Genomic DNA, 24,175 nt, shown 5'->3' with positions numbered 1-24,175 from the left:
CACCACTTCCAGTCTCGGGCCAGGGGCCGCAGCACTCACATCTGTGGAAGGCGCGGCTGGTACACCCTAGGTTAACCCCCCACACGGCGATCGTTGACCTTGGTGACAGGAGGTGGGAGGGAGCCAGCATCGAAGCCCCCCACCCCCGCCTCCCGGGCTCCTTCCAAGGGCTCGCAGGTGAGGGGCCTGGTGGACCTGTCTGGAGACGCCACACGTGGCTCCGGCATCCCCTCGGCAATGACACTAGGGCGGTGAGGCGTTGCCTGGCACTGCTCCCTGTTCTCTCCAGCCTCCCTCCCCTCCTCCCGCCCTCTTGCTGCCCTGAGACCACCCCTCCTATTTAAACCTTGGGCCCTAATCCCTGCCTCAGGCTCTGCCTTCCAGGGAGCTCAGCTGAGACAAGGAGGTCGGGAAGGGAACAGGCTGTGCAAAGGTTCCGTGCATGAGGGGCAGGACTTGGGGGCATCCAGTGGGGCCAGAGCAGGGCCTCGTGGGATACGGGAACGGGCCCGGGCCTGGGGTCGGCCGTCCTAGGTCGAATCCCAGCTCTGTCATTTCCAAGCTCCCAGTGGCAGCTGCTTCATCTTCCGAGTGGCAGCCGCTGTGTATAGAGGAAGGCCAAGACCCCCCCTCTCAGGGCTGCTGCAGGGTGGGAGAGGTGAGTCTGCTTCTAGGGAGGGCTGGCTTCCTGTCTCTGGCTTCTCCACGCAGCCCAGGACCCTAGATCTGCAGCCAAGACGCCATCAGCCCTGAGGCAGGGCAACCCCAAAGGCAGAAGGCAGGTGCACCGCGCGGCTCGCCTCCCGGACCTGCTTCCAGCTCTCTACCTGCACCCCTTGTACAAGTCGGGATACTGGTACATCTGCTTCTGATCTGCCAGTGGCCGTGCACCGGCCAAGGCTGCCCTGAGCCCTTCCTCCGTTCTTTCACGTTTGTTTGTTGGCTTTGGTTTACTCAGGAAACATTTTTTTAAAACCAAGGCTAGTGAACCACGGTGTGGAGTTCAAGTATGGAGTTCAAGTTTGGGTCAAAATAACCATCTATGGATTCATGGTGGGCTCAGGGCTCAGAGGAGTAATTCCATCTCTGCCCCGATCACACAGGTGTGCATACACATGCACATGCACACGCGTGCACACTCAACGTGCACACACACCCTGCAGACAGACATGCACATGCACGTAGGTGGCTTGGACAGAGATTCCCAGACCCCCTTCCTCCCCACAGGACACAGGAAGGGGGAAGAGGCTGAGCAGGGGCCCAGGGGACAGAAAATATGACTGAATTGTGACTCCACTGGGGCCAGACCTATACCCATGGGTTGCTGGAACCCTGGACGAATCCCTCCCACCCTGTGCACCTCAGTCTCCACATCTGTGAAATGGGATCATCCCTGCCTCCCAGGATGTTGCGGAAGCAGTTGAGAAGATGAAAGAAAATGCCTTTCCAGGTGCTAGGTGCAGTACTGCCGAGGTCAAAAAGCAGTGCCCCCCACCCCGTGATGACAATGCAGCCACCCTATGCTGGGGCCCCAGGGACCAGGAGGCAGGCTGTGGACCAGCCACAGTCCCAGCACCTGCGTGAATCCAGCACAATTGGGACGTGCTGTGTGATTCTGGGGAAGCGCCTGCCCTCTCTGGGCCTCAGGATCCCTTCACCTTAGAGCAGCCGCTGCCGTCTTCCAAGAGAGAGTCAGGGGAGCCAGGGCCTGTGCTGGGGCCACCCAGCGCTTCCTCTCTGTGCAGCGAGACAAAGAAACTGGGGACAGGACTGGAGAATGAGGCCCCAAACCAGGGCGACGTCTCTCAATCCGTACTTATACGTGCAGTCGTTCATCGTATGTGTCAACCTGATGGGTGGCTGGATGTTTGGTCAAAACGATTCTGTGTGTGTCTGCGAGGGGGTTCCTGGATGAACTTAGCTTTTCGATCAGTCGACAGAGTAAAGCAGACAGCCCTCCCCAGTGTGGGTGGGCCTCGTCCGATCACTTGAAGGTTGTAGAAGTGACTGCATTTACAAAATACCTTGACAGCAGCACCTAGATGAGAGTTTGAATCACTGGGGACTGTGGCCTGGCCGAGTTGACCCCTAAAACTGACCATCACAGTGGGGCAGAGACCACAGCTGGCTCGGCATCAGCAGGCCCAATTCCAGGACCCGCTGTCAGGGCTTGTGCCGCCTGGGGCCTGGTGCTCTTGGCATGGCCTCAGTTTCCTCATCAGTAAGCGGGAGACCCTGTCCCTGGGTGAGTCATCCCAGAGGGTCTGCCCTGTGTGGGGACAGCAGGAGAGAAAAGACCTAGTCCCCACTCTGGGTCAGGGAGGGCTTTCTGGGTTTTGACGTCTGTGTAGGAGTCTGCTGGGCAGCCCAAGTTGGGAGTGTGTGCCAGGTGGCCAGGTAGGGGACGAGCACAGGGAATGAGGGAGGGTCACCCCCACATCAGCCTTCCTTCTCTTCAGGGGTATGGGCTGACTCTTGTCCCCTCCCCCTGACGCCTGCCCAGGTTTGGGGGAGGGGAGGGAAGGGCTCATTCTCAACCGCTAATTTGACTGTGAAATTTCCTCTCAGGGGCTGCCCAAAGCTCACAGCATGATTTCTAGCCCTGAACCGTGAAGACTCCAGCCCGAAGCTGGCCAGGAACTGGAAACCCACCCAGGAAGGAGGGAGGACGTGCCAGTGAGTTGGTCCTGGCTGAGGCCACAGAAACTAGCCAGAGGCCTGCCCTCAACATCAGCACCTCGTGGCGACCCCAGGACCCCGTGGTGCGTGGACACGTTCTGGGATGTCCCCCGAGGCAGCAGCCTCACTGCTCAGAGCAAGTGAGGGTCAGCTGTGCAATACTTCTCATCATACGCACGTGTGAAGCGGATGCTCAAACAAAGCCACCACCTCCAACAACTGGGTGAGATACTGAGAAGGAACGGTCCAAAAACACCAACGTCGGGGTCTGGCACTTTGGAGGTGCAAAAGATATCCATCCATCCACACATCCACCTGCTTTTCCATTGACCCATCCACCCATTAATCCATCCCTCCACCCATTCATCCACTTGCCTATTCATCCATCATCCACCCCTCTCTCTAGCCATCTACCCATCTATGCAACCATCTATTCACCCATTCATTACCCATCCACCCACCCACGACCACCCACCCATCCATCCATCTATCATCCATTCACCCACCACCCACCCACCTACCCATCCACCCATCCTGCCAGCCAGCCAGTCAGCTAGCCATCATCCATCATTCATCAGTCTGTCCATCCACTCATGCATCCATCATCCATCTATCATCCACCCATCCATCCACCCACCCACCCACACATCCATCCATTCACCCATCCACCCACCCACCCACCCACACATCCATTATCCATCCATCCATCCATCTACTCATCCATCCATCCATCCATCCATCTACCCATCCATCCATCCATCTATCCATCCATCCACCCATCCATCCATCTACCCATCCACCCACACATCCATCCATCCACCCATCCATCCATCTACCCATCCATCCATCCATCCATCCATCTACCCATCCATCCATCCATCTATCCATCCATCCACCCATCCATCCATCTACCCATCCACCCACACATCCATCCATCCACCCATCCATCCATCCATCCCTCCACCCATCCATCCATCCACCCACACATCCATCCACCCATCCACCCATCCACCCATCCATCCATCCATCCATCCATCCATCCACCCATCCATCCACCCATCCATCCATCCATCCATCCATCCATCCATCCACCCATCCATCCATCCATCCCTCCACCCATCCATCCATCCACCCACACATCCATCCACCCATCCACCCATCCACCCATCCATCCATCCATCCATCCATCCACCCATCCACCCATCCATCCACCCATCCATCCATCCATCCATCCATCCATCCATCCACCCACACATCCATCCACCCATCTACCCATCCATCCATCCATCCATCCATCCATCCATCCACCCACCCATCTACCCATCCATCCATCCATCCATCCATCCATCCACCCATCCATCCATCCACCCACACATCCATCCACCCATCTACCCATCCATCCATCCATCCATCCACCCATCCATCCACCCATCCATCCATCCATCCATCCATCCATCCACCCATCCATCCATCCATCCACCCACACATCCATCCATCCACCCATCCATCCATCCACCCACACATCCATCCATCCACCCATCCATCCATCCACCCACACATCCATCCACCCATCTACCCATCCATCCATCCATCCATCCACCCATCCATCCATCCACCCATCCATCCATCCATCCATCCATCCACCCATCCATCCATCCATCCATCCACCCATCCACCCATCCATCCATCCATCCACCCATCCATCCACCCACCCATCTACCCACCCATCCATCCACCCATCCATCCATCCATCCACCCACCCATCCATCCACCCATCCATCCATCCATCCACCCATCCATCCATCCACCCATCCATCCGTCCATCCATCCATCCATCCATCCATCCACCCATCCATCCGTCCATCCATCCATCCATCCATCCATCCATCCACCCACCCATCTATCCATCCATTTACTGAACAAATCTTGAGCTTCTGCTGTGGACCAGGCCCTGTCCAGGTTCTGGGGAACTGGGAACAAGCTGGTCTGACAGGTCCTTGCCCCATGGAGCTGACCTGGGGAGGTGGGGAGGGAGCAAACAATGACCTGCTAAATCAATTTATTACCAAGAAGAACAGCAGGTGGCGAGGACAGCTGTTCCCCTTCGCCTGGCGGGTGTGTCTGGTCCTGTCCGCTTTCTCACCATCACAAACGGTGTCTGGTCCGGATGGGCTCATGCTCATGCCCAACTCCAGGGGAGGGCCTGACCCTCTGCAGGGCCCTGAAACCTGCACAGGGAAGCAGCACCCTGTGGGCCAGTTACGCCCTTCGAGTTCCACACGACTGCACTTGTGGGAAGTCAGCGATGATTTCCACGGCCAAGTGCTCTGCCGACATTCATTTTCTTAATTCTTCTCTCAAAATGTCCAATCACTCTGAAGCAGGCTCCCCATCGGACGCGTGACGGGGCTGCTGGAGAAGCATTTGGGCAGAGCTAACAGCTGAGGCAGGAGCCACCCTCCAGAGGACCCCGACGGGACCCCCAGGGATGCAGAGGAGCGCCACACAGACAGGGGTGCTGGGAAGACCTGGAAGCTTCCTTGGCCACCCCAGGAGGGCTGCAGCTGAGGAGCCTGCACTGGGGGGGCCCAGGCAAGGGCAGGCTGGGCAGACCCTGTGTGCGACCCCGGACACGGCCCTCTCCAAGCCTCAGGTCCCCAAGGGTAAAATTGGGCATGGGGTCGCTGTCATTGCCCTCTCCGTGAATCAGCTAACAGCACCTCATTCACCCCAGTATCTCAGCTGCCGGCTCTAGCCTGAAGTCCCACCAACAAGGAAGACCGGAACCTCGGGCTCCTGCTTACATTTTTCCAGTGAGAGCTCAGCTGGCAGGAGACCCCGTGCCCATGTGACCTCCCCACACCCGCCTCAGCGGGGCAGGAAACCGAGACTGCCCCCAGTCCGCTCCACTGTGTGCTGACCAAGGAATAAGCAGATCCTGGGGAGAGGAGAGGCTGGTGACCATGGAAACCTGAGCCTCCACGAGCTTAGACTTCCCAAGGACGGTGCAGGCGCTGAGGCAAGGGCGGGGCCGGGCTGAGCATCGGGGGGCCAGGGCAGGCTCATGGGAGGGGCGTCAGGATGACAGGAGCCTCCCTGGAACACAGAAGGTCCCAGAGTCTGGGCGGGTTCCCTCCGTGGCCTGTGCTTCCTGACGTTATGGCGCTGGTCCGTGAATTGGCTTTCTGTCCCCTGGGCACCCGCTCTGGACTGGGGATGGGTCTGTTGCTTGTGGGTGCCCCTAAGGCCGGGCACACAGTTGGTCCATATTGATGGGCAGTGATGGACAGGACATCCGCACAGAGGCACCAGCCACGGCACCTGCAGGATTTGCTTCATTCCCGAGCCAAGGCCGCGCACAGGGGCCCGGGCATGGCCGGGAACAGGGCTCACCATCTCTGACCCATGCAGGCTCCTCTGCGGCAGCCTTTCCCCGGGAGCAGCTGTGGGCCGGTTAAGACCCTCCCAGAACCACCCTACAGTCCAAGGCCTTCAGGCCCTTCCCCATCCTCTGCATCCCCTTCGGAGGTGTCAGACCAGCATCACCATCTGCTGGCCCTCCCTGACCACACCTGCCCTGCCCCTTTGTCTTTCACAAGCATCACCCAATAAATCTCTGGTACTTCTAACTCCTTCCCAGAACACCCAAACCAGCATAGTTTGATGAAGAAACACATGAATACCTGAAAGGGTCCTTGACCACTGCTGTCTGACTCAGAGAAAGGACTGCCTTGGCCTGTTTTTCTCCCATCTTCAGATTGCAAGGGGCAAATTTTGGTGATGAGTGAGGAAACACACAGGAGGCCCATTGACAGGCAGAGGAACTCAGGGTGTGAGACTGCCTGTCTCAGCCCTGAGAAAGCAGAGCCTGAGGCAAGTGTTAAGTTGCTGCCTCTTCACATGAGAAGCACAAGGCAAGGACAGCGAGGGTCAGGGGACAGGAAGCAGACGAGCAAGGATGCTAGTGGCTGATGTGCCCGTGCTCTGGCCGCCACTTGACAATGAGCAGGAAGAGGCAGGCCGGTGTGCTCGGTCAGCACGGGGTGGCGGTGAGGGGACATCTCAGGATGGGCTGCACAGAGGAATCACGTACGGGGTTGTCTATGGAGGGGAAGCTGCCCACCCTCCTCTGTCTCCCAACCATTCCCCACCAGGCCCCAACGCCTGCTCTCTCTGCTTGTAACACCTGGCCGCACAGGAAGCCAGCCCCTGGGGTCTGCAGTGGGGGGTTGCACCCACATGGATGGTGGGGGCCGCCTGGCACAGGCAGGGTGCCAGCCAAGAGAGAGAAGGGGGCCCTCGGGGGGCTGAGAAGGTGCACAGGACTGTGTCCCCTCGCGCTGCCCAAACCCTGCCTCGGGACACCCTGGGGGGAAGGGGAGGCTCAGCCACATTGGAGTCCAGCGTCCTCGGAAAGTGACATCATTTCTCTGATCTGCAAAGTGGGTGCGATAGAGCCCCCTCGTGGGGTGCGTGAGTGTCCTCCTGCCTGCCGTACAAATTACCACAAATTGGGTGGCTTATAGCAACAAAAATTTATTTTCCCACATTTCTGGCCCCGAAAGTCCAAAATCAAGGCGTTGGCACTCCTTCCAGGAGCTGTAGGGGGGTCTCCCATCTCTCCCAGCTCCTGGGGGTCCAGGTGTTCCTGGGCTTGCGGTAGCATCATCCCAACCTCTGCGCCAACACCACGTGGCCCCCTCCCCTGTGTCTTCTCCTCTGTGTGTCTCTTATAAGGACAATTGTTGTTGGATTTGGGGGGTACCAAGGGGATCCAGGACGATCTCATCTCTAGATCCTTAATGAATTGCATCTCAGCAAGGACGCTTTTCTCAAATAAGATGACGTTCCGAGGTTCCAGGGGTCAGGATGTGGACCCCACTTTGGGGGTCCCCATTCAATCCACTGGAACAGGTGAGCGATCATGGACACGATAGACCTCAGACCCCAGAAGGAGAGCACGTGGGTCCCACAGGATGATAACTAGATCATGTCTCTAGATAAAAGCTCGGGAGCAGCGGAGGAAAGGAGGCTGGGACCCCTTCACTGGACAGTGCAGATCAGCAGGGATGGGGTGGCTGACCCTGGACACGGAGGGGGGCTGGGCCAGCAGGGACCTCCCCCTCCTTCCCACTCGCACCAGCCTGGCCTGTGGTGGACAGACTCCCGGAGACGCTGCAGGAAGCATCATCCTCCTGGCTCGGGGACCCCCACACTCCTATCCCTCCCACGACCGCGGGGGCCTCGCTCTCCACACTGCGGGCTCATCATCTGTGAGATGGGGGGGGTCATCGTGGTCCCACGATGCGGCTTTCCCGAGGAGCGAGGGAGCTAATATACATGGAAAGTTCTAGAGCAGCATCCCGCACATGGTGGGTCCCACGGGCCAGTCAGCAGGCGTCGTCACGAAGGGTTTGGAATCTTGCTTGGTACCCTGATATTGAGCGCGTCCCATGTGGCCCCTGGGGGCCGAGTGGTGACCTGCCAAAGCCCGCGGAAGACACAGACAGCGCAGGGCAGACCCGCAGCCTGCTCCACAGCAAGGCTGCCGAGGCGGCTGCCTTCTCCCGGCGAGGCCGTAGGGGCCCAGCTGGCTCCCACGGAAGAGGCGAGGGGGCCCGTCGGGGGGCCTGAAGGGGTTGGGCTGCGAGCCCCCCAGGACACCATGGGCCGACTGGGGCCAGGGGAAAGGTGAGCAGGAAGGTGACAGGGCAGCCGGAGTCCTAAGGGCTGCACCTCCCCTGACCCCCCGCCCAGCCCCTAGGGGAACCTGCGGGCACCCAGAGTGGCCCCTCACCCCAGCACCACCTTCTTCTTATGCACCACGGCTGCTGCCCTACAGGGCTTCCTGCACGCAGAGCTTCCTGCTCTGTAAATAAGAGAATAAATCATGGTGATGTTGTTTTGTTTCCTCGGGGAAACAGGTCCCTGGGGGCACCTCGCTCTCTTCGTCTGCTCTGCCGCCAGGCTGACATCTCAAAACTCACCTGCAGGATCATCCTAATTGTCTTAGCCTAGGTTGAAGACTTTCATACAAAACCATACCGTGGAAGGTTCCAGGGTTTGGGTCCCGGAGCCTCTGGACATCCTCCCCCCACATGATGAGTGAGGAAAAGGATGGGGCAGGTCATGGGGCCTCAGCGGAGCCTCCAGGGAATGTCTGGGAGGCAGGTGGACACGTGGCTCTGAGGCTCCAGGCCGTGCTCAGTGCTGGGGACAGAGAGGCAGGTCCTCAGCATGTCCCGGGGAGATGGTGCTAGGAGGCTGGAGCCCCGGGGACACATGGTTGACAACCCCAGGTAAGGGATGGGCGGAGGGGCTGCAAAAGAGACAGAAGAGGAGAAGGGGCAGGGACAGAAGACCCCACCTCAGCAAGGAGGCCGCCCGTGCCCCTCAACCCTGGGACGAGCCCCGTTCAGAGGAGGGCAAGATGCCTCCAGGAGAAAGGCAAGAAGGGTGAGCTCGAGGTCGCCACGAATTCTGGGTGCCGTGTCCTCGTGCAGAGATAGGGGCGCCACCCGGGCTGGAATCTGTCGCAGCCTCCCTCCCACTGACACCCTGGTCCCTGGACCACCTCAGCCCCGTCCCAGGTGAGCGGGAGCCTTCATTCGCCCGGCAAGGAAGCTGAGGCCCCGGCAGGCAGGACCTGGAGAGCCTGGGTGCGCTGCGTCGGGAGACGGACGGACGTGAGGACGAGACCCAGTGACACCCTCCTCGGGATGGGGGATGCGTCTCTGCTGCGCACTCCCCCGTGCCTGGTGCCCACCGTCTTCCCCAGCCAGCCCTTCCCAAGGACCGCTCCAACGGTGACCCACTTTCTCTCCCAAACAGCCTGGAATCTGCCTCTAGGTATTTTCCGTGGCCTGGCCTGGACCTCTTCCTAACACCGGGTGGTTCAATTTAAGCCTCCTGCTGGGTCAGCAGATTTGCAAACCACAGGTTTCTTCAATTTCTTTGAAAATAAAAAGAAGAAAGAAAAGGAAAGAAAATCATTTTCCAAAGCCTTGTCTTTCTTCCCGACCAATCATGGCACAGGGCCTGGCTACAGCCCAGGGCCCGTGGGACAGCGGATCTGGTGACTCGGCCCCTGGATGGGGCTCAGCTATCCTGCGTGGGGAGCAGACCCCACCTGAGGTCATCTGCTGTTTCTCCACTAGGACCCAGCAGCGTCACCAGAAGCAGCCCAGAGCGGGTGTGGCCAAGCTGGTGGGCCAAGAAGTGAATCTCCACCCTCCCCCCACCCCTGACTTGGAGGGTCACCCTGGACAGCAGAGTATGTGCTCGAGGAGCTGTAAGGGACACCAATTCAAGGGGTGGAGTCAGGGGTCCAGAGACCTCTCCAAACTAGCTAAGCTCCCACCATCAACCCCCTTCCCTTTCACCGGAGTTCCAGAGCCCATCAGGAGACAAGGGTGCTGGACTGGCCGTCCTGACACAGTCTAACGGGGTCACCAGATCTGGACCAAAGCATCGCCCTTTTGTGCACCTGCCTTTTCCTCCTGGCCGCGTGGCCCCGACCGTTCCCTGGGCTCCTTCACCCGTCTGTGCCGGGGTGGAAGGTCGGACCTCGCGGGCCTTTGAGCAAAGAGAGGATGGGGGGAAAGTCCTTCCGAGTTCACGGGCAGGACCGTGAGGCTTCCCAGCCCAGCCCGGGGCACACGCTGCGCCCTGGGGGGTGGGCATTTTCTGAGGACCGGATGGGCGCCTCTGACAGCAGCTGGGGGTGATGTCGCGGATGGGGACCCAGACGCGGCCATTGGGTGGAGCGATGGGGGTCCCCGGGGACATGGCCAGGGTGGCTGGGAAGCAGCAGGGGAGGAGACCCTGCCTGGAGCCGGTGGGGGAGGAGGGGCTGCGGAATGGCGTCGAGAAAGAGCCCTCGGGAGCACAGGAAGTGGGTGGGGCAGCGGCCACCGGGGCTCGGGGAGGAGACTTGCTTATTTTTTATTGAGGTCATCAGTCCAGCGGCATTTAGTCCATCCGCGAGGCAGTGCAGCCGCCACCTCTAGTTCCAGAATGTGCTCGTCACCCCAAAGCAGGTATGCCCACTGCTGCCCCTCCCCTCCCCGCCAGTCCCCGCTCTGTCTGTTTGCCTGTCCTGGGCGCCGCACAGTGTGTGGCCTTTCGTGTCTGGCCTGTCTCACCGAGCGTCGCGTTTTTGAGGTGCCCCCACGTGGCAGCGTGTGTCGGCACACTGTTCCTCTTTCTGGCTAAATCACACTCCATCGTACGGCTGGACCACACTTTGTTCCTGCATTCATCCCTGGACACGTATGTGTGTTGTTTCACTTCTGGGCTGTCGTGAGTACTGTTACCGCAACACGGTGAACAACTACCTGCTTCAGTTCTGTTGAATTCGTTGGCTGGGGCGGCCTTAACAAAGACCACAGGCCAGGTGACTTGGTAGAACTTTCTTCTCTCCCAGTCCTGGAGGCTGGACAACCAAGTTCAAGGTGTGGGCAGGTTGGTTTCTCCTGAGGCCTCTCTCCTTGACGTGTAGACGGCGTCTTCTCCCTGTGTCCTCACATGACTTTCCCTCCATGCATGTGTGTGTCCTTATCTCCTTTTTATACCAGGACACCAGTCAGATTGGATCAGGGCCCACCCCAATGACCTCATTTTACCTTAAATACCTCTTTAAAGGCCCCCCTCTCCAAATGCAGTCACTTTCTGAGGTGCTGGGGGCTCGGTCTTCAACACATGAGCTTTGGGGGAGACCTGTCTTTAGTTCTTTTGCTCCCGGGAAAGTACAGGGCAAGGTCTGGTCTCCGGTCTGCCGGTCTCTGGTCACAACATTTCCATCGGCCAATCAACGGGGGACCTGGTTTTGTGCTGCTGCTTAAAGACGGCTTCTTCTGTGTGTGTCGCCGGTTCAGTGCATTGGCTCAGAGCAGCGCCGTGACGCAGCATGAATAAAACTCACCTGCACACATGACTCCCTGCCCACACACCCCAGCCTCTCACGCTCAGAGCACCGGGCATCACCCCATCACCAGACCTGCGGGCCATTTTAAACAGAAGTCACCAACCAAACGCAAAAAGGCAAAACCCAGGGCACTGACAGTGAAAAGGACGCTTGTTTCCAGCACCAGCTGACACGGAGGCAGGGGTGCCCTCGGTCCCCATCAGGCAGGGGTGTGCCCGCCGGGCCACGCTGCGCTGTCCGCCAGTGACCGCTGAAGAACCATGAGTATCGACTTGGGGGTTATAAACGCACTTTAGTGAGTAGGCGAATTCACTAGAACGGAATCCAAGAACCACGAGGATGGCTGTGGTGAGCCTGAGTGGGGGGGATGCGTTCATACTCCCCCCGGCCTTCCCCATCCTGCTTCCTGACCCAGGGGGCTCCCCGCCTCGGGCCTCCGACTGGACATGGCCATTCTCACTGGCCTCCCCCGCTGCAGAGTTATAACAACCAAAAATGTCAGCAGATACAGCCCAACGTCCCCACGGGGAAGGGGAAGGGAAACCCACCCCAGCTGAAAACCCTGTTAAAACACTAAAAACTCTATTCCAAAGGCATGCGAGGAGGAACAGTGGCCCGGGTTGGGGGCCCCAACAGGCCACCGCAGAGCAGGGGAAGAGGTTTAAGCGCTCCGCCGGGGGCATCTCCTCTGGGAGCAGAAATAATGACCAATTAGTGAGCCAGCAGCCAATCTCACCACCTCCACTAATTCAGAGTCTAGGCAGGAAAACGGGAAAATAATTCATATTTCCCCCAAAGCAGAGTTCCTTATTTCAGAATTAAATAACACAGAGATGACTCCGCTGTAAACAAGTTCTCTCTGGATGCACTGCCTGTTTCTTTCATCAGCACGGTCAGGAGATGCTTCTGAGAGTTGAAATGCGGGGTCGTGCTGGGTTTTTAATTTGCCCCAAACGGCGATCCAGGATGACACCGTGCCACCACCCGCAGGAGGGCAGCGGGTGGAGAAGGGCGGTCGGCCTTGCGGTCCATGTCGGGCTGGTGAACCCTGCCTTGGGCCCTGACCAGCCAGGCCTTTCCAGCAAGTTCCTTCATTTCTCTGAGCGTCAGGCTGCTTGTCTGTAAAATGCAAATTCTGGTAAGTGGCTGTGGGAATTCAGTGACGTTTAGGTGCCCAGCCAAGTGCTCTCGGTGGGTACTTGTGGACAATTTGGTGGGGCACAAGCACGGGGTCTCAGCCCCTTACATTTATTCACTGATGTGCTCCTTGCCATACCCACGAGTAGTCATTACCATTCCCGCTTTACAGAAGGGGAAACTGAGGCAGAGAGCGTAACTCACCTCCTGTCCAGTCAGTTGGAAACTGGGGTCTGGAGACATTCACAGAGCTGGGGGGTGGACCTGGATGGGCTTCCGGAGGGAGGGGATGGAGGAGGGGCCCAAGGCCTGGGGTGAAGACAGGAGGGAACGAGGGTCCCATGGGGTTGGGGTGGGGTGGGGTCCCAGGAGGAGCCGACCTCGGGCAGGTGGTCCCGGGAAGCCCAGAGACCCTCAAGAGTTTGTACAAAGGATGTCCAACCACCCCATTCACCCGGGACTGGGGGGCTCCTGGGACAAGGAACTTTCTGGGCTAAAACAGGGACAGGCATAGGCAAACCAGGACAAGCGGTGCCCTGCAGTTGCCCACGAGCCCCGGAGGTGAGAGGGGGCTGGGAGGGCTGAAGCCACCTGGCCCTCCTCCCGAGGCTCCGACACCAGGCCTCCTCTGGGAAGCTGTCTGCTTGCCAAGGTTGATTTCCACCCACCGACGGGATAATTACAGGGAAGAGCGAAAAAACTGAAGTGAAAGAGCTGCAGATTTCCAGCGCTAGCGACCCGTTAACTGCTCTGGCCGCTGGCTGCTTTCCTCCGCCTGGTCCCAAGGAGGCAGGAGATTCCAGAAGCTTCGATGGATGAGGTACCCTCTGGGGTCCTGCCTGCTAGCCTAGGGCGCCTGGCCCGTCTCCCTGGGGGCTGGCACGGAGGCCTCCTCCCCGGGGTCTCAGCTGATGTTACACTGACAGTGAGGAAGTGGCTGGCGCCCTGAGAACTGGGCCGGGTCCCTGACGTCCCCTGAGCCCCCAACCCCTCACGACTGCAGAAGCCCCCCCATCCGGACCAGCTGAACCCTCCCAGCCCGCCCCTCTCCTGACTGGTGGGGCCAGATGGGGCCTCTGGAGGCCTGTGGGTCCAAGTTCTGCCCAGAATGTTTCGGAAGGCAGCCGGCCACCGGCCACGGTGCTGCCCTCAGATGACCCGGACACAAGCCACAGGGGGCCTCGGGGGCTGGACAGCTTCCAGGACCAGCCCCTCCCTGCACAACACCACCTCCCTCTCTCCATCCTGGTCCCCCACCCTTTTGTTTTTTCCCCTTTTTAACTGATGGACTTTATAGTTCAGAGGAGTTTTAGGTTTACAGAAAACCTGGGCAGAAAAAGGCCAGAGTTCCCATGTACCCCTCCCCCCAACTCCCCTGACCGTCCCTGCCTCGCAGAGGTGCCGTGTGTTCGTGACCACTGACGAGCTGCCGTGGATACCTTGTCATTAGCCACGGCCCGTGGCTTACAGCAGCTTCCCTCCCTGTGGTTTGAATTCTGTGGTTTTGACAAATGTCCTATATTTTACCTTTACAGCTTCATACTGAATGGCTTCGCCACCCTTAGCATCCTCTGTGCCCACCTCTGCAAAGGCATCCCTCCTCCCTCTTTGGGGGGCCCTTGCTGCCAAGCACAGGCTGAGGGGGACCTTGCCCAGGACTCAGGCCTGGGGAGGGATGGATCAGAGGGGCAGGAACAGGGGGACACATTTTGTGAATGGGGAGACTGAGGTCCGGATTGGGGAAGTGTCTCAGATTCACACAGCCAGGGGGTGAGGTCTCCGCTCGCACAGACATCTCCTCCACCCCAAACACCAAGCACCCTGGGACTTCGTGCAGTAGGGACCCACCAACCCCTGGGAGGCCCCTGATTCATGACCCTGGGACACCCAGGCCGGCCCGTAGAGTCAGCTCTGGAACTAGACACCTCGCTGCCCTTTGGGAGCTGTGTGGCCTTGAGCAGGCTGCCTTCCCTCTCTGGGCCGGCTTCTTCATCTGTAAGTGGGCTTCCTGGCAGTGCTGGGGGTTCTCTAGTGGTGTTACTTGAAAGGAGGTAGAATTGCCTGATGCCATGTTACTTCCTCCCCCCGAGGGGGGCGGTGCCCACCTGGAACTTGGCAGGGAGAGGAGGAGCCGGCATCACCAAGGCTGCAAACCTCAGAGGCTTTCTGTTTCTATGGCAACCTGGAGCTGCACTCAGCACAGGTTTCATGGAGGACTGTGGGACTCCGGGCAGTCCTGGGGCGAGGGCCGGGCTGCAGGAGGGGAGAGGGCCGGGACCCAGGGCTGGCTGAGCCGTGATCCACCTGGGCCCCGGGTCTCTGAAAGACAGGCCCTGGGCCTGGTGCAGCTGGCTCTGTGTGGAGGCTGGGCCTCCTTTGCCATCTGAGGGAGGGGTCGGGGCCGGAGTCTGTGAGGCTGGAAGGGGGGACCCCCCGGCAAGGTCAGGGAGCCTTAGCTTACCCAGGCTCTCCTGCCTGCCTGGTCTGATTCCTCCCCCCGAGACTGCTGGGAGGCAAGCATTATCATGCCCCACCCCCATTTTTCAAGGAGGAATTGGGCTGGATGAGAAGCCAGGTGAGACCCAGCTGGGGGCGGGGAAGCCAGGACCACTGCCCTGAGCGGCTGCCAGGGCCAAGGACACCGCCCTGGAGAGAGTTGGCAGGGCTGCTGTCTCCCGAGCCCCCACTTCTCCCGCCCCTGGGGTCAGAGCCGCAGGCATGCAGGGCCAGGCAGACGGCCGGAGAATTCTGTGGATGCCTAGAAGCTGAACTCAAACCAGTGCAGGGAAGTGACAAAATCAGATTTTGCTCTGAGAAGTAGTGAGCTCCCCGTCCATGGGGGCAATCAAGCAGAGGCCGAGTGTGGGGAGGTTCCCACAGCACACGGCGGTGGACTCAGTTGGGCCCCTTCAGGGGTTCATCTAGGGAGGAGCCCTGATGATACTTCTAGGGATCAACCCTTTGAAAGGGTTTTGCTGAAGGAGCCCCAGCCCCGGGTAAACAGGGGGCCACAGACAGGCTCCAAAATGCAGAGTCCCTGATGCCCGCAGCCCCTCCTGAGGAGAAGGGGGTCCGAGCCCCTGTCTGCATGCAAATGTCTCCCCTGACAGAATGCAAGCTGGGAAGACAGGGCTGGGGTCTTGCTCCCTGCTGCCCCGTCATCATCTCCTCCCTGTCCTTCCCCTCACCACCATCATCACGTCGTCACCACCATCCTCACCACCATCATCATGTCACCGTTACCTTCACCACCATCTTCATCACCCTCCGTATCACCATCATCACCATCTGCTTCACCACCATCATCACCATCTGCATCACTGTCTTCATCAGGTTCTATCATCATTGCCATCTCCTTTTACTTCTTCCTTGCCTCCCCCCCTTCATCATTGTTCCATCTTCATCCTCTCCATCAGCATCATTTTGCCATGGTCTTTTCCACTGCCATCTTCGTCTTTGTTGAGCCCTGATGGTTGGCCCTCCATATCCACAGGTTCCACATCCGTGGATTCAACCAACCACAGATCAAAAATATTTTTTAAAAAATTCCAGAAAGTTCTAGAAAAGCAAACTTTGAATTTGCCAAGCACTGGCAACTATTTACAAAACATTTACATCGTATCGGGTATTGTAAGTAGTCTAGAGATGATTTAAAGTATATGGGAGGATGTGCTAGGTTACATGCAAATACCACGCCATTTTGCATAAGGGACCTAAGCATGCAGGGATTTGGGTATCGGCAGGGGTCCTGGAACCATCCCCATGGATGCTGTGGGGGAGGGGGGAGAGCCGCATCTGCAGCAGGGCTGCAAGCACTTTCCTAACGCGGCTCTTTCATCCTCACAACAGAGATGGGCATCTTCAGCCTCATTTCACAGAAGGGAAAACTGAGGTGCTGCGGGAGATTCAGGTTGCCCCCAGACATGCACTAGCTAGTAGCTATCATCGCATCTGGGAGGGAGATACAGGCTGGCCGACTCCAGGCCTGTCCCAAACCACCGAACGCCCCTGCCAGGCCCTGGAAGGGAGCGCCTGCTGCACGCGGTGCGGGCTACTATCTGAAGCCTCCTGTTGGGCCGCAGCTCCCTGGACTCAAGCCCAGTGCCACTTGGCTGTCCCCAGGATTCTTTGTTGAGCCTTTCTCCCTCCGTGCCTGGAGCAGCCCCTCCCCCTGCCTCCCTGCAGGGGGAAAGAGCTCACCAGATTGTGTTTGCTGAGCTCCCAGCTCCTTGTTTGGCCTGAACCTCCCTCCTTGATTAAGGAGCCCTGGTCCCCGGGTCTACTCATCATCGTCCTGGCATGGTGACGGTCTTTGGATTGGTTTTTACCAAAATCATTTAGAATTTCAAACATCTAAAGAGGCCTCTGTTTCTCCAGCCTCTGAGGCAGTTGTTTGAATCCACTGTGACACGCTGAGATTTGCCACAGGGTCGGGTGTCATCACCCGGGGGCAGTGCAGCCCCCTGCCAGGACTGTGGGCCTCCCGGGGCAGGGGCTGCCTCTAGTGTCTGGCAGGGACGCGCCCATGCAGTGGGAGGGACAGGGCTCCAGAAAGGCCTGTTTGTCAAAGACATATATGAACAGATGGGTGGAAGAGTGGCTTGGTTTGTCCAAATAAAATTATTTTATGGTTATACAAATATTCTATGCTCAGGGTGGGAATTCTGGAAAATACAGAAAAATTAAAAGTTAAAAAGAACTCAGCAAGCCTCCGTGCTCCCCAGAGAAAACTGCCTTGAACACTTTGGAGTCATTTCTCCTGTACAGGCTTCTATTACATGTCTAGGTTTGTATATTATCCTTTGTGCTTAACGTTTTCTAGTTTATTAAATATTCATCGAAAGCATGATGTTTTTTTTAAACAGCTTTACTGGAGTATAATTGCTTCACAATGGTGTGATAGTTTCTGCTGTATCACAAAGTGAATCAGCTATATGTAAACATATATCCCCATATGCCCTCCCTCTTGAGTCTCCCTCCCACCCTCCCTATCACACCCCTCTAGGTGGTCACAGAGCACCGAGCTGATCTCCCTGTGCTATGCGGCTGCTTCCCACTAGCTAGCTATTTTACGTTTGGTAGTGTATATATGTCCATGCCACTCTCTCGCTTCGTCCCAGCTTACCCTTCCCCCTCCCATGTCCTCAAGTCCATTCTCTATGTCTGCATCTTTATTCCTGTCCTGCCCCTAGGTTCATCAGAACCATTTTTTTTTTAGATTCCATATATATGTGTTAGCATACAGTATTTGTTTTTCTTTTTCTGACTTACTTCACTCTGTATGACAGACTCTAGGTCCATCCACCTCTCTACAAATAACTCAATTTCGTTCCTTTATATGACTGAGTAATATTCCATGGTATCTATGTGCCACATCTTCTTTATCCATTCATCTGTCGATGGACACTTAGGTTGCTTCCATGTCCTGGCTATTGTAAATAGTGCTGCAATGAACATCGTGGTACATGACTCTTTCTGAATTATGGTTTTCTCAGGGTATATGCCCAGTAGTGGGATTGCTGGGTCATGTGGTAGTTCTATTTTTAGTTTTTTAAGGAACCTCCATACTGTTCTCCATAGTGGCTGTACCAATTCACATTCCCACCAGCAGTGCAAGAGTGTTCCCTTTTCTCCACACCCTCTCCAGCATTTATTGTTTGTAGATTGTTTGATGATGGCCATTCTGGCTGGTGTGAGGTGATACCTCATTGTAGGTTTGATTTGCGTTTCTCTAATGATTAGTGATGTTGAGCATCCTTTCATGTGCTTGTTGGCCATGTGTATATCTTGAAAGCATGATTTTTTTTTAAATCTTATTATGGAATTTTCCAAACATACACAAAAACAAAGCGACTTGTGTAATGAACCCCCAGGTAGCCACCCTCCGCTTCGACAATTATCAACTTTTTGCCAATATTATGTCATCTATTTCCACCTTTCTTATATTTTATTGTTATTTTTGGTGGAATACTGTTATGGGTTGTATTGTGCCCCCCCCCAAAAAAAATATACATCCGGGTTCTAACCCCTGGTCCCTGTGAATGTGACCTTATTTGGAAATAGGGTCATTGCAGATGTAATGAGTTCAGTTCAGATGAGGTCAGATTGGTGTAGAGTGGACCCCCAACCCACACGACTTGTTTCCTTATAAGAAGAGGAGATTAGGACAGACAGAGAGACAGAGACACGGGGAGGAGGCCACGTGAAGACGGAGGCAGAGCCTGGAGGGATGCAGCTGCAGGCCAAGGAGCACCGTGGACTGAGGGCCATCGGCCACGAGAAGTCAGAAGAGGCAAGAAAAGACCCTACCCAGAGCCTCAGCGGGAACCCGGCCCTGCTGACACTTGGATTGGGACTTCTGGCCTCCAGAATGGTGAGAGAACCAACCTCTGCTGTTCTAGTTATCCAGGTGATGGTACTTGGTTACGGGAGCCACAAGAAACTGATACAGACACTTTAAAGCAAACGCCAGTCATCAAAAAGCATGAGCCTGAATGACTGCATAGGGTTTGATCTGAGCCATGCTAGGAACATAATAAAGAAGGTGGGAAGGATGCTGTAAACTGATGTACAAAATACTGGTTTGACCATGTGTCGATTATGAATGTTTTCTTGATAGGCATCAAAAGAAGACAGAAAGGAAGTACATCAAAACAATTTCTAAATTATTGTTAATGGGGGATTCCGGTCTGTCGAGCTCTTCCTTTGTGCCAGACGCCACATAAGATATTCTACCTCATTTAAGGTGGCCAACAACACTGTGCGGTGGGTGTCATCCCAACTTAAAATAAAGGAGCTGAAGCCCAGATAGGTTCAGGGCCTTGCACAAGGTCACCCTGCCGTAAGTGGCAAGTGAAGACCCAAACCATGCCACACCCCCACGGCAAACAGGGGGCTGACCCGTGTGTCTCTGTGGGTGGAGCTCAGAGCAGGGATACCAGCTCAGGTCCAGCCGGACCCGTGGTTCCTTGACCTCCTCTTCTCCTGACATGGCCATCCACCCCCCCAGTGGATCCTCCATGGACGTACCCTGGACTTTGCATTATCATTAAATTCACGCCCTCCAGGGTCTCACATTCAAGCATCGCCCTCATCATCCCTCACAGGCTCCTGTCTTTCCATCTCACACAGGCTGGTGACCCCATGACCACCCTGGGACCCACAAGCCATCATCCCCATCACCCCTTCATGGGCCGTCACCCCCTTTATGCCCCCAATTCCCTCATTACTCAGCTAGTTTCCATGGTGCGTCACTACAATCTCTCCTTTACAAGTGTGCACGTACACACAAACATACACACCTTCACCTCTCTTATCCCTCTCTGCTTTTATGGTACTCGGTTGCCATAACCCCATCCCTGGTGAAATCTAGCTCTCCACCTAATCTGCACCTGCACCTGATCAAGAAAAAAAGAGAAGATACAAATTACCAACATCATGAATCAAGGAGGAGACTTACTACAGACCCTACAGACATTAAGAGCATAATAAGGGACCATTGTGAACAACTTTATGCCAGTGAATTCAACAGCTTCAATGAAATGGACAAAAATTGAAAGACGCAGATTACCAAAACTAACCAAAGCGTGTTTACTGGAATTGAACAGTTGGCAGGTGGTGGCAGCCAGGTTTCTCTCTGTGTGGAAAGTTAGAGATAAGCAAGAGAAGGAGGCTAGAATGAGCCATGTGATAACGGATTAGAGTTAGAGAGTATGAATTCATATTCAGCTTAATATAGATACACATGGTTACGTATAGACACCTTTATAGATATGTGCCTATGTATACATGGGTAACTATAAAACAGGTGTACCTCCTTGCTCTGTGACCTGAAGGGGCCTAGAGGCAATGATTCCCCAGGGTCAACAAGCACCTACCGCCCCTTTCTTGGTTTCCAGTACCATCTCCATAAAAGGAACCAGGGCTCCTCAGAGAAATGGCTGGTTCTAGGACTGCTTCCGGATATTATAGTGCCAGAAAGTACGAACGTGCTCAGTAAAAGACTACAGACAAGCACACAATGAAGGTGTTATTTCAGAGGGACTCAGGAGCCAACTGAATGAGCTCCCAATGGCCAAATCTGGAAAAATTTGGGCAAAAACAAAGTGGTACTGGATTATAACCCAACATCCATGAATCCATGCTGATACGAATAACACTTCCCAACTTGTGTTATGATGCCCGGTACCAAAACCAGGCAGAGACATTACAAGAAAAGAAAACTACTAGTATCTCTCATGAACATAGATACAAAAATGTATAACAGAATACCAGTAAATGGAACCCAGGATAAATGGGGAAGCATATACGGTAAAACTTCACGACTAAGTGGATTTATTCAAGGATGTTAAGTTAGTCCAACATTTGAAACCCATTCAATGTAATGCACCACTTCAATGGACTAAAAACGAAAATTGATAAGATCCTTTCAATAGATCCAGAGAAGTAAGTGAATATACAAAGATTCAACCCCTATTCATCATAAACACTCTTATCAAACTAAGAATAGATGGGAAATTTCCTCAACCTGACAAGAGGCACCTATGAAAAATATACAAATCATACCACACTTCATGGTGAAGGAATGTTATAATATTTTAAAAGAAGGTGGTTTTGAGCAGGGATGGGCAAAGTGGCCAATGGAAGGGGGTGGAGCTCCCATAAGCGATCCAGCCACATGTAGAAATGTCTGTGGCAGTGGTGGGTTGCCAGTCTGTGTGGGGAAGGTGGACCCCCTTCATAAATGGTGCTGAGAAAATGGCCATCTGTGTGGGAAATAATGAATTGGTTTCCTTCTTCACAACAGACACCAAAAAAATCAAATCTAGGCAGTTTAAAGATTTCAATATGAAAGGCAAATCTTTAAACTTGAGACTAAATGAAAACCATTTTCATAACCTCAGAGTGGGTAGAGATTTCATATAAGCCACTAGCCACAGCAAAATGGTTCATCAATTTAGCTCCATTAGGTAATCAATTCTGTTTATTAAAATCCAGCATATATTCTCCGTGTATTAAAAAAAACCACATACTGAAATATTTACAAGTAAATGAAGAGGAATCGACATTCTGATGCAAAATGGATTCAAGTGACTACGGTGAAAACAAAACAAGACGCCAGAAAAGAAAGTGACAAGAAAAGCCACTCGCTCACAGCAGTCCACAGGACTCAGTGCAGGATTCATAGCCAGAACATATAAAGAGCTCTCACAAACCAACAAGAAAATAACAGTGACGGGATGGAAAAGTGGATAAAGGCAGGAAGAGGGATTGCACAGAAGAGGAAATGTCTATCTATCCACCTTATCTATGTATCTGTCATCTATGTATCTATCCATCGAATCTATCTACTATCTTTCACGGCACTTTCCCACATAGTGTCCTTTTAGTTGCTGTATGTTTGTACAGGAAATGTTAACTGAAGCCCTAAAGGTACTTTCTTCTTGAAGCTATTTGAAACCACTGCTGGGAATAACCTTTGTGCCAAAAAAGAAAACTACAAAAATGCTTCACCAACATGCACAGAACTCGTAATTCCATTGATTTCCTAAACACGTGCCTTATACAACTCCATATCTATTAACAATAAAATATCTGATGGGTCCACAAAAAAAATAAGAGGAAACACAAATGACAAACGTTTACCTGTTATGCGCACACCCCTTACACAAATTAGGAAATGCAAAATAGCACAGGGAAGTACCACCTCCACCCGAGACCTGCCAGGTAGCAGAAGAAGGTGAGACACGGGCAACTGGGAGGGCCGAGGCCTCAGACTCCACTGGAGGGAGTGCACACCACACATCACCAGCTCCCGGGGATGCCCGTTTGCACCCCATTGTCCGACACACCTTGAGCAGGTGTCTAATCTCCCCCAAAACCTTGGCTTACCACCTACTTTGTGCTGATGCTTTCAACACAGCCTTTTACTTAATCATCCCAGAGTTTATAAACGGATCATCGTTTTGGGGGCGAGGCCGTGGAGAAGCAAAACGGTCTGCCCCAGCTTATCCAGAGAGAAAGGGAGCTTGTGACTGAGCAAACCCAGACGGGGGCTCAGGGACGCCCCTGCCCATCAGCGGGGTAGATGCTGATGTGTGCTGGGCACCGGGGCCCTGGAGATGAAGGCAAACAGGTTCCTCATACCAGAGGCGGTGTGCAAATACCCACGTCCCTCAGATACTCACATTATTTTTCGAGTGGGTTGGAAACACCTGTTCCTTTATTATCTCGAGGAATAACCAACTTAAGTGCAGCCTTGAAGCCAACCCTTGAAAGAAGCGCAGGGCCTCCGTCTGGCGACTCTTGGTTAATCCCCTGGCCTATGGGAGCTCTGTCTCCACCCACAGTGAAGTCGGAAAAGCCCTTATAATTATTGAACGGTCGATGCAGAAGCGTGGACTCCTGCCATGGGCACTGGAGATCCGAAGGATAAAGAGACTCACCCAAGGCCCCTGGAGCCTGGCCACACAGGCCGGTGGCAGGTGGGCCTGGATTCCCTGGGCAGTGTGGTCCACCACCACCCCCAGCCGCCCACTGGGACAACACAGGCAGGTGGCGCTGGGGACCACCCTCTGCACCGGTCTCGTGTCGGACGTGGAGTGGTTCCATGCAAGGACCCCGACGTCAATCCCACACCACAACTGAGGAGCTGGGGACCCCGGCGGTCTCGCTCACTGTGCCTCACCCGAGGACGCAAAGTTAATACAGTAAGTCTCCTACCTACGAACCAGTTCCGTCCCGAGAGCACATTCATAAGTTCAATTTGTTTGTTAAATCCAACAAAGTTAGCCTAGGTACCCAACTAACACAACCAGCTATATAGTATTGTATTGCAATAGGTTTAGAATACTTCTCACCAAATAATACATTAAAAACAAACACAAAAAAGAAAGAAAACACTTTTAATCTTACAGTATAGTACCTTGAAAAGTACAGTAGTACAGGACAACAGCGGGCATACAGGGGCTGGCGTCGAGTGAACAGGCCAGGAGAGTTCCTGACTGGAGGAGGGAGAGGAGGTGGGAGACGGTAGAGCTGAAGGACTGTCAGCAACAGGAGATGGAGGGCGAGCTGCAGTTTCACTCACGTCTGACGCTGACGGAACGCACGTTCACATCTCTGAAAGTTCTCAACTTAAAGGTTCGTCTGTGGGGGACTTACTGTACGTGTAAAACCCTTAGGAAAGAGCCAGACGTATAAGCCATGGGCTTGTGTCAGCCAGTGTGACTACTATGGCTTGAAATGGCTTCTACATGCAGGGAACCCGTGGCCTGGACCTCTCCCCAAATCCCAACCCCGACGCCAGCTGTCCCCTAACATCAACGGACCTCCAGATCTCACCCACCGCCCCCGCCCAGACCTGCGCCCCCTACACCCATCTTAGCTTTTTCAGTCACTGGTGACCTCATCCTGCCCTGACTCAGACCAGAA

This window comes from Leucopleurus acutus (genome assembly GCF_964270905.1).
Source record: "Leucopleurus acutus genome assembly, chromosome: 4".
Taxonomy (NCBI): Eukaryota; Metazoa; Chordata; class Mammalia; order Artiodactyla; family Delphinidae; genus Leucopleurus; species Leucopleurus acutus.
The sequence above is the reverse complement of the archived record's forward strand: the minus strand, read 5'-3'. Positions refer to the sequence as shown.